The 13,261-nt window shown below is 40.7% G+C and overlaps 1 protein-coding gene across 2 annotated transcripts in view; it reads right to left on the bottom strand.

The window, feature by feature from the left end:
* Window positions 1-11,554, bottom strand: part of SNAP25 (synaptosome associated protein 25) — an 83,118-nt gene extending 71,564 nt beyond the window's left edge. For both annotated transcript variants that reach the window (XM_082428240.1, XM_082428239.1), the window contains exon 1: window positions 11,400-11,554. The gene's annotated coding sequence lies outside the window, so the exon portion shown is untranslated. The remainder of the gene's footprint in view (window positions 1-11,399) is intronic.
* Window positions 11,555-13,261: the final 1,707 nt, after the last annotated feature.

Below are 13,261 nucleotides of genomic sequence, written 5' to 3'. Positions count from 1 at the left end.
ACCTAAGGTATTCTAGCTGTGCCTGACTACACTTATCTCTGTAGCCCTTCCTCCTTTGGTGGGTCTCCATGTCTAGACTTGGAGAAGGACTAGGAGTAGAACTAGTCTGATTCTGGCTGCTGGTTCTAACCATTTTCTCCCAATCAAGCTTTGACAAAAATCCTGATATTTTCATCACTAACGTATATATCAGTTGGTTCATGAAGGGGGAGAGAGGCAGCAATTAGCACCTTGGTAGGACCTTGACCAAACAGTATCCTCTCTGAGTCAAGTGTGGAAAATTATGTTCACCATTTAGGAGGTTGTGTAGAAATTAAATATAATACTACTAGCTACAATGGACAGTAATATAACAAGTAGAACATAGTAGGTGCTCAAAAGACAGTGTGGATTTCAAAAATCTTTCCCAGCAAGCTCTCCTGTCCTGTAAGCCTAGATTTGCAGGAATTCTCCCAAAATTTGAGGTCATTGCTGCATAGATAATTGCTTTGGGAGCATTTTCCAACTTTGGAGGGGAATCATTCTGTGAATGCAGCCTAGGATCATACATTTTGCAGTTCACATAACTTGCTCTGTTATATATATTTTATGTTTATTGGTTTATATGAATATGGCTAAAGGTTTTGACAATGAGGTGATGCATGTAGGAATCTTAAAGCTGGCTGTAAGCAAGAGTCTGTGTTTGCACCTCTCTGCCTATATATTGTGTGCACATACAAAAACACACATGCAATATTTAATAAGGAACCCAACACTCCCCGACAAAAAACATTACACTCAATACAAAATGAAGCCAACAGATGCAGCTTCAATAATGGTTCACTAAATAGCTCACAGCAAAATTATTTTTCTTAAGCTAAAGAAGGGCAAGTAATTTTGCATATCATTTCTTTTTAACTCCTCAAGGGCCTTAACACCCAATGCATTAAACAAGAGGGGACCAGTGTTTCATTAAAGCATAACCTGAGCTTCTTCATCTCCAAAAGTTATCCTGAAAGTCACAAAGCCAAAGCAGAGATGCAATTCAAAGGCATTTAAAAAACCCTCCCACAAATAGAAAAATCAAAGACTGTTGACACATTTTCCCATTTTATCATGCATGCTGCTCAAGCTAAAAAATAGTGTGATGGCAGGACCTGTTACTTCTTTAAGCAAAATCCACATTATAAAGAGGAAAAGAAGCATATGGCTTGCAATAAGAACACTGGAAATCTGGCACGGCAAACAGCGGACAATGGAACATGATAACAACAGTTCATTCTTCTCTCCCAAGTGGAGGTAACAATACTTCACAAGCATTAGCTCAGAGTCACATAACAACCACAGGATGTATGCATGGTAGCTATTGCTTTCTTTGTACAGATATGAAAACTGAAGCTCAGTTCAAGTTAGGTAAGTTGGTCAGGGTGATACAACTGAGGTGGCAGAGATGGGCCAAGTATGCAGCCCTCTGACTCTTAATCCAGTGCTCCATGAGTTTGTCTGGATATTTAGTTTCTCCAGGTAGCTCATACCACCACATCTCACCCGACTTTTTAGACCACAGGACTGAGTTCTTTGGATTTTGCTGACTCATGTTCTACATATCAGGAGCATACTTTCTATTAGAAGATCTCAATGGATTGTGTGCGACTCATGGGAAAATTCATGAGGTTGTGGGGAAAAACGTGGGCTTTGTAGTCAGAGAGACAAGAATTCCAAATGCTTTTAAGGTTGCCATGGAAATTAAATGAGATAATGTATGCCGAGGGTCTAGCTCAGCATACAATGGGCATTCAATAAGTTAGTTACTTTTTTCTTATGGTCAACAAGTGGTACCTTCATTCTCAGCTGGAGAAAGTAGGGCACAGTGGTTTTAGAGTTGTTTCATAAGAAGGACTGGGGGGAAAAGTGCAACATTCAATGCTCCAATGGTAATGGCTTTTTCTCAGTGATAAATGGGACTGATTTACCACATCATGCCTCAGTTTATTTTTCTCTCCTAGGCAAGAGGACACTGGATGTTTGAAAGGATAGGTTAGAAATTGATGTGTTTGGAGGACATTTTCTAGGAAGCCAAATCAACATGGAGAGCTTGTATACACCATGCCACCAATTCTAACAGAGAAGCAGCAAATATGTGGCCCCAAAGACAAGAGATGGCTGAAGCCACCAATCTACTTCCCTGATGACTATATGTCTCAGTGAACATGTATGTGAAGAGGGGCATCAAAAATATTCTTTCCATATTAATGAAAAGTAAAGAATTTTAACTGCATTATTTTATATATGTTAAACAGCTTTGTTTTATATGTGAAATTGACCTAAATAGGTCATAGGCAATGGTTCTTCATTTCTTTATATAAACCTGCTTTTAGCAATGCTTTTCATGAGACTCTTCAGATTCTTCATTAGCATTTTAGCCCCTGATGCATAGGCGATAAAACAGCAGGTCAGAAAAACAAATTATTTGCCAAAGTTTGGCAGCTAGTTGGGATGAACAAAAGTGCTTCCTTGGGACATAATTTTATTCCAATATTTAGGGTGAATCTGCATTCCCAAGTTGTTCTGATCATAACATCTGACCAATTAAAGAAGGAATTACTTACAGTGGTAGAATTCTTTTCTCTGCAAAGGGGTAGCTGGTATCCCCACTCACTCATTCTTTTCCTGTACAGCTGGTGTGTGACAGGAACTGTTATAGGTACTGAGGATTCAAAGATAGTTAAGATATTGCCCTTGCTCTCAAAGACTTTTATATTCTGTTAAGGAAGAGAAATGCATAAGTACATAATTACAAAGCAATGTGATAAATGGGAGCATTGCTCATTGGTAAGAAGAGATAAATTTTGAAAAGCAAGAGTTGGGAGACTAATACATTCTTCTATTTGATCCTGAATGTGTAAACTTGTTTAATGATAGGGAGTTTTCAGAGGAGGAACGTGGATTGGCTCGGGAGGTACTGTCATCCAAAAGATGCTGCCGTTTCTCTGTCATTCTATTCTCGCATTGCTTCACGAATTTTATAGTTGGGACTAGGTTTTCTAGCCTAGGAGAGACCATGTTTCTTGCAGCTTGACCTGTTCTCCCCATGAGTGGTGGGGAATGGTCTATATATGGAGAGACCGGGATACTGGAATATAACAGGTACTGAAAGGAAATTTTAGCAATACTGCCACATAAATAGAGGCAAATTTATACAAGGGCATATCTTAGATATTTACTAAGTTCCTTGATGGCTGAGGCTGGTTCTTAATTTACATTCTGTTTATGACAGCAACCCTTCCATGGACACTGATCACTCAGTAGAAACCTTTGGTCAATTGCATATTTTGGATAGACAGCCAAGTTCTTTTCTAAGTTGGGTTAATGTCTTAGAGTCTAAAAGGGATTCTATGTGAAACATGTCTTCTAAAATAATACCTCAAGAAGGGATGCCCATCAAAATACACTGAGGGCAGAATCATTCATGTTTTATTCACTGCTCTATCTTCAGTAACCAGTACTATGTTTTCCTGGTACATGACAGATGCTCAATAAATATTTGTTGAATTAATTAATTAGTGAAGAGTGCCATAATGACAGCTGATTTATGTTTGAGGAATACAGGAATAGTCATCTTGAAATTGGAAAAAGTAGATATATTCAGCAATTTCTCAGGCATAAATTAGGAACACTATCTTGATTTCTAGTGTTATAATGAAGTTATAATGGACTTTCTTATTAAAATAAAAAAAATTCACTCGACAGGACTACTGCATATTGAAATTGTTTGCCAGTGTTCTTTCTAGCAGACTTACTGGCATTTATTTCCTTCTACTTTCTGTTTATCAATGGAAAAGCTGCAGTGTGATTTACCTGTAACTAGCTGTCAGACCAACCTCAGACTAACTTCAGGGAAATTTAAGAAATATACTGTTTTGCAATTTGTCAGTCACTATTCTATGAAATTGTACAAAACATGAATAAAGGTGATCAGCAATTTGGTCTGAGATTCTCCATGGAAGGGAATTCTGTTCAACTTGTAGGACTCTCTGAGCTGAATTGAGAGATTTCTCTAGAATAGGAAAGAGGCAGGAGTACAGGGCAACTCTGGCCTCAGGGGGCACCTAAGAGGCTTTCACTTTCTTACATGTTGTCATCAGTAAAGGACAGAAAACACTCATTCAAGCCTGCAGGCATGAAAAGTCATCTCCTAAGTTCAAAATCTATAACTAGGGTCATTTGGATACAGGAAGTGATGTGGAAGCTGGGACCAGATGGTCATTTTGTCAGACCTACCATTCTAGCAGGAAAATAACATTGCTCTTCAAGTATAAAATGGGCCATCTTCAAGTATAAAATGAGGTGAGTCAGCAGAAAGTGCAAAGTCTCAATTTAAGACATGAGAATTAGCCATCTTTGGGTAATAGGAAGCAAATCAAATCAACAACAAAAACCCCAAAATAGAATAAAAGATAAGTAAGTTCTTTTAATTTTCCCTTCACAGGGATCATAATTCAGCTTCTTTTACAAGCTAAGAGGATCGAATTTATTTTTCCATGACCACAGAAAGCAGTTCATAAACCTAGCACAGCTGTCATTCAGTACCAATCTGGTGTGAACATTGTTAATTCACTTTGAGTTTCTCCAGAATGGTTGTTAAGCATTTAAAAGGAAGCACTAACCCTTAACCAGGATTTTCCCCATCTCTTTTTGGGAATACAGATTTGTTCTTCTCATCAGTTAATCACTACTGAAGCTAATCTCTGTGAGTCAGCAGTAAGAAAATCAGTTAGCAACTCCTCTTGTCAATGCTTTACTGTGATGGAAAGATGCTGAAATCTGCAGTAAGAATGAGTTTATAGCAACAAGGAGAACATGGCTTTTCTGAAACTTGTGAATTTAATTAATAAATATTGTACCGCCAACTGCTAGCCTCTGAACTTTATATCTCATAGGCTTTAAAGCTTCCTCCTCTCCTAGTCTCTTGTCCTTGAAGCTTTTTTGTAATGTTATCTTACCACCACCTCTCCATCCTCCAAATTTTATTAGTTTTTGAGCTGGCTACTTAAATCATGTAACTCAGGTCATATGGAAATGTTACTTTTTAAGTACTTAAGAGCTCACAGACTCTTTAAAAGCTTCTGTTTCCCCTTTTCTAAGAGGCAGAGAAAAAAAGAGGAATGAGGAAATAGCAGCTAATAAATTGCTTTAAGTCATACATAAAGACATGATCAAAAGGGGGTCTAGAAAGAAATTTTTTAAAACAGTTAATTAGGTTGAAAAAAGAATTATAAAAAGTTTAGGCAGGTTGTAGAAAATAGTCTGTGCCAGACAGCAATAAATCCGATTGAGAAGGAGGGGAGATCCCCATAGCAGTGATGACTCAGATCAGGGCTTTGAGGAAAAAGTCAGGATTTCTCAAGTCTGACCAGAAAGACTTCAGAAAGATGATGTCAAAGAAATTACTGAGGGAAAAAAAGAGAGAGATTGCAGGGGGTGCTGTGGATATAATTAATCTTACAATGAGGGAGGGAGTCAGGTCAGTTACTGAAGCAGTATTAAGGCAGTGCCATCTGAGACCACCAGGTCACTGGCCTCAGACTTACTACCTAGAGCTTCCACCACCGATATCATTGACTTCTGAATGGCAAGGATACTGGAAAACATTAGTTCAATTCCGCTGTCATTCTACAGATGAAGAAACTGAGTTCAGTAGTGGTTGAATGACTTATTTAACGAAAATGACAAGCAATTGCTTCAGGGCTAGATCCAGGTCTCCTGGCTCCTGATCAGCATCCTTGCCATCATGCTCAGCTGTCCAACTGAAAGGGAAAAGATATTGCCAAAAAAAAAAAAAGAAAAAAAATCATATACATTCTCTGTGCCTTATTTAGCCAGTATGAAAAATGTGGATGATGCAAGAGGTAGCAGAGTATATAATTAAGAGCTTAGACCCTGGAGTCAGAGTGATTGCATTTAAATCCTGGCTCTGTTCTGTGATGTAAGGCAAGTTATTTAGGTTTTCTTTGCCTCAGTTTCCTCATCTGTAAAATGGAAATAATAATAGTACCCTGATTATAGGATTGTTATGAGGATTCAGTGAGCTAGTACAGGTAAAAGCTTTTAGAATTAGTGGTTCACTCTTCTCTCCCACAGACCTATTAATTAATTTAAAAAAATCATATACATTCTCTGTGCCTTATTTAGCCAGTATGAAAAATGTGGATGATGCAAGAGGTAGCAGAGTATATAATTAAGAGCTTAGACCCTTAATCACTGCTTTGGGTATCTCTGTTCTAAATCAGATTTATGGCTTACTAAATGTTACCTAAATATCATATATGAAATGTTATCTAATATCATATATGACTATGGTTTGTACCATTCACTTGGAAATCAGAAACTGCTTGGACTTTTATATTGGGTGAAGTGCTTTGAGATCCTTGTGAAGAAAATTATGTAGAAACAAGTAGCTATTATCATTACAGCAATGACAGTAATTCTGAAGAGTTCATAGTGCAGATAGCATTCTCTGGAAATTTCTCTGAAGCCTCTTTCCTCTTGTAAGAATAATTTTTTAAAACCTCTTTCTCCACTCATCATGTCCTGCTTCCTCAATGCTCTGTCATATCTCCTCCTTCCTACTTAATAACTTGGAAGGCCTTCTGCACTCGGTTTAATAACCACCAGTCTGACCTCCTAAAGCATCAAACGTCACTACCTCCAATTTTGCCCCAGGGAGTCAGCTTAGAAATCAACAAGTTATCCTATGGATGTCTCTCCTGCCAGTGTTTTGGTGAAGAACAGATGAGAATAGTCCCTTGACACTTCAGAGTGAGAATTGAAATGGCAACAAGATCTATGTCTGCAACTGCCATTTATTCCTCCACATGAAGCCATTTACTCTTTCAGTTCAGCAGTTCTGTCAGAATTTGGAATTGTGAAGCTCTGCTGTGAGAGTAGTAACCACAAGATTAAAAATGAAATGGGTATAGTTCAGACCTCAAGCAAGCCCTGGAGTGAGGGTAATCAGCAAAAGTCAGCTAGAATGCTAGGATGGTAGGGAAAGAAATATGATATACTGCCCACCTCACCTCAGTTTTTCAAAATTTTACCATAGTATCTTTTTCTTTCTTCCTTTCTTTCTTTTTTCCTTTCTTCCTTCCTTCCTTTCTTTCCTCCCTCCTTCCTTCCTTCCTTTTTTTTTTTTTTTTTCCAGTTTTAGCCACTTGGAGCTGGTTCTATGTGTCATGCTGCCTGAAACATGAACAGAAAACCTGGCATCTTTTTTCATCTATCCAGTCAGCGTATTTGACAATGCAGAATACTCAGAGGGTCCAAGAGAGTGTTCTGCATGTTTATTATTCAAGTGTACCTGCTGGACACCTCTCATCCCCAGATGCCTGACCTGATTTTCAATCTTCTTGGTAGGCACTCATCTTGAATAATTTGTTCTAGTCAATAATGAAAATTTGAAACTTACAATTAACTTCTGGGTAGGACTTAGAAGCCCATGTATATACTGAAGGGTGGTAATAGATGACTAAATGAGGACTGGTTATTATTTTTTAAATTAATCATCCTTTATGATAACAGTTTGCTTCCCTCTATTTCTGGAAGAATGTAAATTTAATTCCACTCAGTCAATAGCAATTCCAAGATGCTAAAAAAGACATGGTTAGTTTGTTATATCAGCTTCTGCTCAGAAATCAACTTTAGAGGATAAAGCACTAAGTACTCAGTGTGGCATTCAAGGCTTTTCATAGACGGCTCCAACTCACAGTTCCAGCATATTCCCCTTTATAAGCGTCCCACTTCACCCAAATTCATGGGAATTTTTAGGGTTTGCTGACCATAACTTGGGCTTGCCTAACTTGTAGTTCTGCCTATGCTATAACTTTTACTTAGCAGAGTCCCCTCACTTCTCTCCAACCTCCAAAACCAGCTCAGGTCCTGCTTCCTGTCTCGGATCAATCTAGTCTACTGAAATATTGTCCTTCTCAGAATTTGCATTCCTTATTTTTGGTCACATTGACTTGGCAAATAATTATACACTCCCTCATGATTTTTCTTCTACTGTTTTATTGCATTTTCCTTCTGGTATTATTAATTTTTATTGTTTGTTGTTTTCATTAAGAGTACTAGATGTTAAACTTATTGAGGTCAAAGACTATATAAGCATGAGATTTTACATCCTCAGTGGGGTTCATTTATGTATCTGGTACTCACTGATTGATCAATATCTTCCAATCAGGTTGGTCCCTGCTGACAAGAGATGACACTGCAGAAATATATTTAGCACTGAGGTTGAAAACACCAATCTCCTTACCTTTATAGAATTGTAAAGCAGTTCCATGATGTGAGAAAAATAGTTTATTCATAGTACATCATATAAAAAGCAGTTTTATCTATTTTTATCTTTCATGTCTCCTTTGTCAACCTCTTTCTCAAATTATCTCTCATTTCTCCTAATCGTCAAAACCTACACGCTCTGCTGAAGGCTGGCTGCTATGAGAAGAGGTGCTACTGGCAGACACATCAATCTTCTGGTTGATAACCATCACTCTGGGGTCAACACTTAGAGTTTAGAAATGTCTTTATATAAGCTAATTCAGAGGCAGTTTGTATTGTGTTTGTGCATGTGTGGTTGTGCATGTTTAACGAAGTAAAAATAAAATTGTGAATTCTTGGGAGATTTTACCATGGAGAGGTTAATATGATTACAAATTGTTTCATATTCTGAATGCCAAGGTGGTAAAGCAGAAAATGCCAATGAGCAAACAAGCAGGTACCATTGGAGGGTCTGTGTGAGTGTTTCCTGGCACATCTCTATGTCCATCTGCTCCTGCCTCTGCTCACCATATTGCCCTGGATTGTTAAAATTTAAAACTTAAAATAGGAAATCTCTTGATTTTTTTCCTGAAGCTTATCAATAATGTAAATGTTAAATTCATGTTTCAATTACATTTTTTTAAAAACTTTTCAGTAAGCTATTAGCTCCATAATTGTGCACATCACCACTTCCTCCCAGATTTGCACCCTTTGCCAGCTTCACTGCAGTCCTCTACCTCTGCCCTCACTACTCCAGTCTTCCACTAGCAAACAAACCCAGCAGTAATTACTAATATCCAAGCACATAATTCCGGCAGTGTTAGGCTTTTTCATTTGTCGCAACTACGCAGAGAGCTGTCTGGACATGCAGCATGAAGTCAAAGCATTTTTCAAGACTCCTACCCATCTTGTCTCCCCTCCTCCTATCACTGAAACACAGTTATTTATTTCATCTGCAGATTGCAGAGTTGTAAAATTCTTCCATGCAGTTACATACTCTTGAATAATAATTTTACATCCATATCCAGCAACAGAGCAGTATATACTTATATGGAACCACATGGTTATCCGTAAAAAAACACTAGGAAATAAATAGCTGGGAATGCAAGTACCTTCTCTATGTGGACACGGCATTGGAGTACCTCTAATATATAAATGATTGGAGTTAATGACTAACTAAACCCAATCCAAGATCTTATTTTAAGGCTTTTCGGGGAATCATGATAGCATTTCTTTAATGCATTGTATAAACATTCTTACATATGACGCTATTACTCTTATTTAACAACTACTCAAATAGCACAATTTTGTTCCTGGTCATTTTATGTTGATTTTATCTATATCAAACAGCTGGAAATATCCCTGTGATAATTTTTGTTCACTCACAGGCTCCAAACGTCAGAGTAGAAAATGGTTAAAGTACTTATTACTGCCTCAGCAAAATCCCGCAATGCTGTAATGGAAATTGCAGTAGATCTTTAGGTCAGAGTCCAGTTTCAGTCTAACACCATGGGTCCTTTCATCTGCATCACGCTGAAGGACACAGTTAGATTCCCCTGAGGAAAGCCAGTCTTAATGTTGTCAAAATCAGAAACTATCCTGAGATAACCAATGTCCATAGGAAATACTTCTCCTCACTCTGAAACTATGGCCAAAGAGGTTAAATCTATACCCTGTAAGACCTGTAATATTTCTTAGAGATGTATTTTTATGGGCGTGTGCTTGTGTCAATGCCTAATTACAAGGATGGGGAAGAGGAAGAAGGATTCATTATTAAAGTTGATTCTGCTTAGTTCAACTACCCCTACATTTTTAATCAAATAGAAACATGTAGAAAGATATGTCGCTCCTATAAACAGATTGTGTTGGCATCTTCATATATACCTCATTCATGACCACCCAGGATCTGTAGACAGATCTATTCTGTGTTAAAAAAAAAAAAAAACAGAAATAAACAAAACCCTTGATTTCTGACTGGAGGATAAATGCAGAGTTTTAAAAATGTGTTTGTTTTTTACCTAAAAAGGGGGGTGGAGGAGAGAGGGCAACATAGAAAATTTCCACAAGTAGACTTTTTTCTTTTTTCTTTTTTTTAGGCTATGCAGGAGCTAAGGATGGGAGCTGGTAATTGTTTCCAAAGGAGTCCTATAGGCAGGATTTTTTTTTTTCCTTTGTTTTTTTCTTTTAACCTACTACACCTGCTCTATTAGGGGTCTCTGTGAGACCTAAGTCTCAGAGAAGCAATTTGGCCTGCAGCCCTGGAACATCTAGCCGCAGCCAGGCATCTCTGCCGCAGGTAGGTGCGCCGGGGCGGCCGGACCACTATCCGCGGTGCTGAAAGGTCGCGGGCTCCAGTGCAGTCCCTTGGTATTGCTGTCCAGGGTGCTGACCGCTGGCCGCCGCAGTCCGGAGGCGAGCCCGAGCCCCCGCCCCCGCCAGCCTTGCGCAGAGCCCTCCCACCCAGCACTACCCGCCCGCCTCCCGCCAGCCTGCAGTTGACGTGGAGCAGGCGGCATAAATCAAGTCCGTGGGGCACGGAGGCTGCTGTGGCGGCTGCAGCTCAGCTTGCCCGGGGCGGGAACTCCCCCTTCTTTCGCCTCCCCAGCGCCCACACCCTGCCTTCTCCCTAATTCTTCCCTAGATAATAGCGCCCTAACGACAAGTCATAATAATCGGGTCAGAACCACAGGGTTTGTTTGTCTTGATCTACAGAAACAAAACAAAACAAAACAAACAAAAAAAAAAACACCCAAAACCCAGCAGCCGAAACATCTCTTAAAACTGCATCGCAAAATGGAAGAGACAGAAGGTCCCACTACTGTTTCAAGAGAGTAAGTTATTATTCCGTACGTATTCTTGCGCTTCCTCCCCATCGCTCCACCTGCACTGTTCCCATTCATCCCTTCCCCAAGCAGCTCACCTCGAAAATACTTTATAAAGCCCCAGGCGGGAGTCTAGCCAGACGCGCACACACGGAATACCGCACCCTAGGTGCACAAATTCTTGTATTTGCCCAAGCTCACTTGGTCTGCCCAGCTGTGGTCCCCTCTGGGTATGTAGCCATCTAGAGCCAGAACCACGACCTGGGGAGGGGGGCTCCTTACCTTGCCTTCTCCAGAGGGTGGTGTTCGCCCGGTCCCTGCAGCTTCCAAGTGTGGAGGAACCGCCGAACAGGGAGGGAAGGAAAGACAGCGCCTGACCTCCTCGAGGTTTCGTCTTCAATGCAACGTGAGCTCTGCCCTCATCAAAGATGGCCGTCCCTTTTGACGTCAGCAGCTTTTAATAGCCATCTCCCGGAGAGGCGGGGAGGAAGTGTGTTAAGGGGAGGGCGGAGGGAGCATGGGGGCGGGCGGTGGGAGGGGAGGAGCCGCGAGGTGCCGAGCGCTTGACTCAGCTCCCAGTTCGCTTTACTGCAAACCTTTGTATTTTAGTCTTTTATGAACACCAGAACGGGACGATTCTTATGACTCCATTTTAATACCCGGTCACGGGCAAACTCATTTATCTCGCGACTGGTCGTCTGATATTCTGTTTTTTTGTGTGTACGTGTGTATGTATATGTATATATGTGTGTGTATGTATGTATATGTGTGATATATATGCAATATATTTGCGGTTATATATACAAAAATTTTCCCCTGCTGAGTTCAGTCTTTGATTGAGTCATAGAAGGGGAAGGGAAGGCAGAGGAGGAGTAGACGGTAAGGGGGTGGGGGGAGATTTCAGCTGCGATTTGCTTTTTCTAAAAAAGATAGTCCAAAGGGGCATCCCTGTCAACTCTCACCAGCTCCATATATGGCCAAGCTACGTGGGTTGCTATTTTTATGAGTGATTTCTTCATTTTATCAAAGTAGCATTGAGGCTTGGAGTTCGCCTTAATGTGGTCAGTTGGGGAGGGAGATTAGTACACGTTATTTTAAAGTACGTCAGAGCAATTATCGCTGAGCGATTTCAAAGGAATTGGGGGAAAGGGGAGGGAAGGGTAGTTAACCCAACCAGCTTGGGTTTGCTGGAGTTCAAAGCTTGGGGTTGAGAGTTGTTTGCGGAGGGCAAAATAGGTAACGCTGTTTGGGTTGAATTTGCAATCGGAGCCTGGGATTTTATGTTGGGTTTCTTAGGAATAGTTCCCAGAGGCGCGTACACGCCTTCTAGGACTGACCAGACTTCGGAGGTGGAGGTGGGGGTGGGGGTGGGGGTGGGATAATGTGGGGGGGCTGCGGCTTCAAGGATTGCTGGGACGCTACAAAATTCTGGTGTTTCATTCAGCGCACACACCCTGGGTACCAGTCGAGCCTGGCTTGGGGTCCCTCTGATGCTCAAAACAGGACGTGGGCGAGAAGCTACTAGTGCTGGTCATAGGAGAGATTAAAAAGAATAATCATAAAGCAATAATCCTGTCCTCCTTTGTTGTGTGCGTTAGGCACCAAGGAAGGGGGGTCATATGCAAATGGTGGCAGCCTCTCGGATGATTCACAGGTGTTGGGTAGGCTGTCGCGGGGCACTCCGCGGGGAGGGCGAGCTGGGAGCGCGTGGGACGTGGAGGCCCTAGGCTGAGGATCTGTTTGTACTTTTCCGGGAAGGGTGTGAGTGGAAGTCGTGTCTCTCAGTGTTAACACTTGATGGCCTCTTTTAGGCAATGGAAAATCCTTGCCTGGGGCGGGGGAAACGAACCTCACCTCCCCGCCCCCAACACACACCCCTGCTCTGTGGGCTGAGAGCGAGCTTAGGTTTTTAACTGCACGTGATGAGACAGAGAGAGAGAGAGAGAGAGAGGGAGAGAGAAAAGGGAATGGAGAATGAATCCCAGGAAAGAGAGGAGGAAAAGTTGTAAAGGGGGCATTTATAGCGAGCAGAGCTGTAAGAATTTAATAAACAATGCCTTTCATTGAAATAAGTAGAAGTCACTGTTTCTTTAAAGATTCCTTGACCCAAAGGGTATTTTGAAATATTAATGTTTTCAATAATA

Source organism: Balaenoptera physalus (genome assembly GCF_965194825.1).
Source record: "Balaenoptera physalus genome assembly, chromosome: 16".
Classification (NCBI taxonomy): Eukaryota; Metazoa; Chordata; class Mammalia; order Artiodactyla; family Balaenopteridae; genus Balaenoptera; species Balaenoptera physalus.
This window is presented reverse-complemented; position numbering and strand designations above follow the sequence as displayed.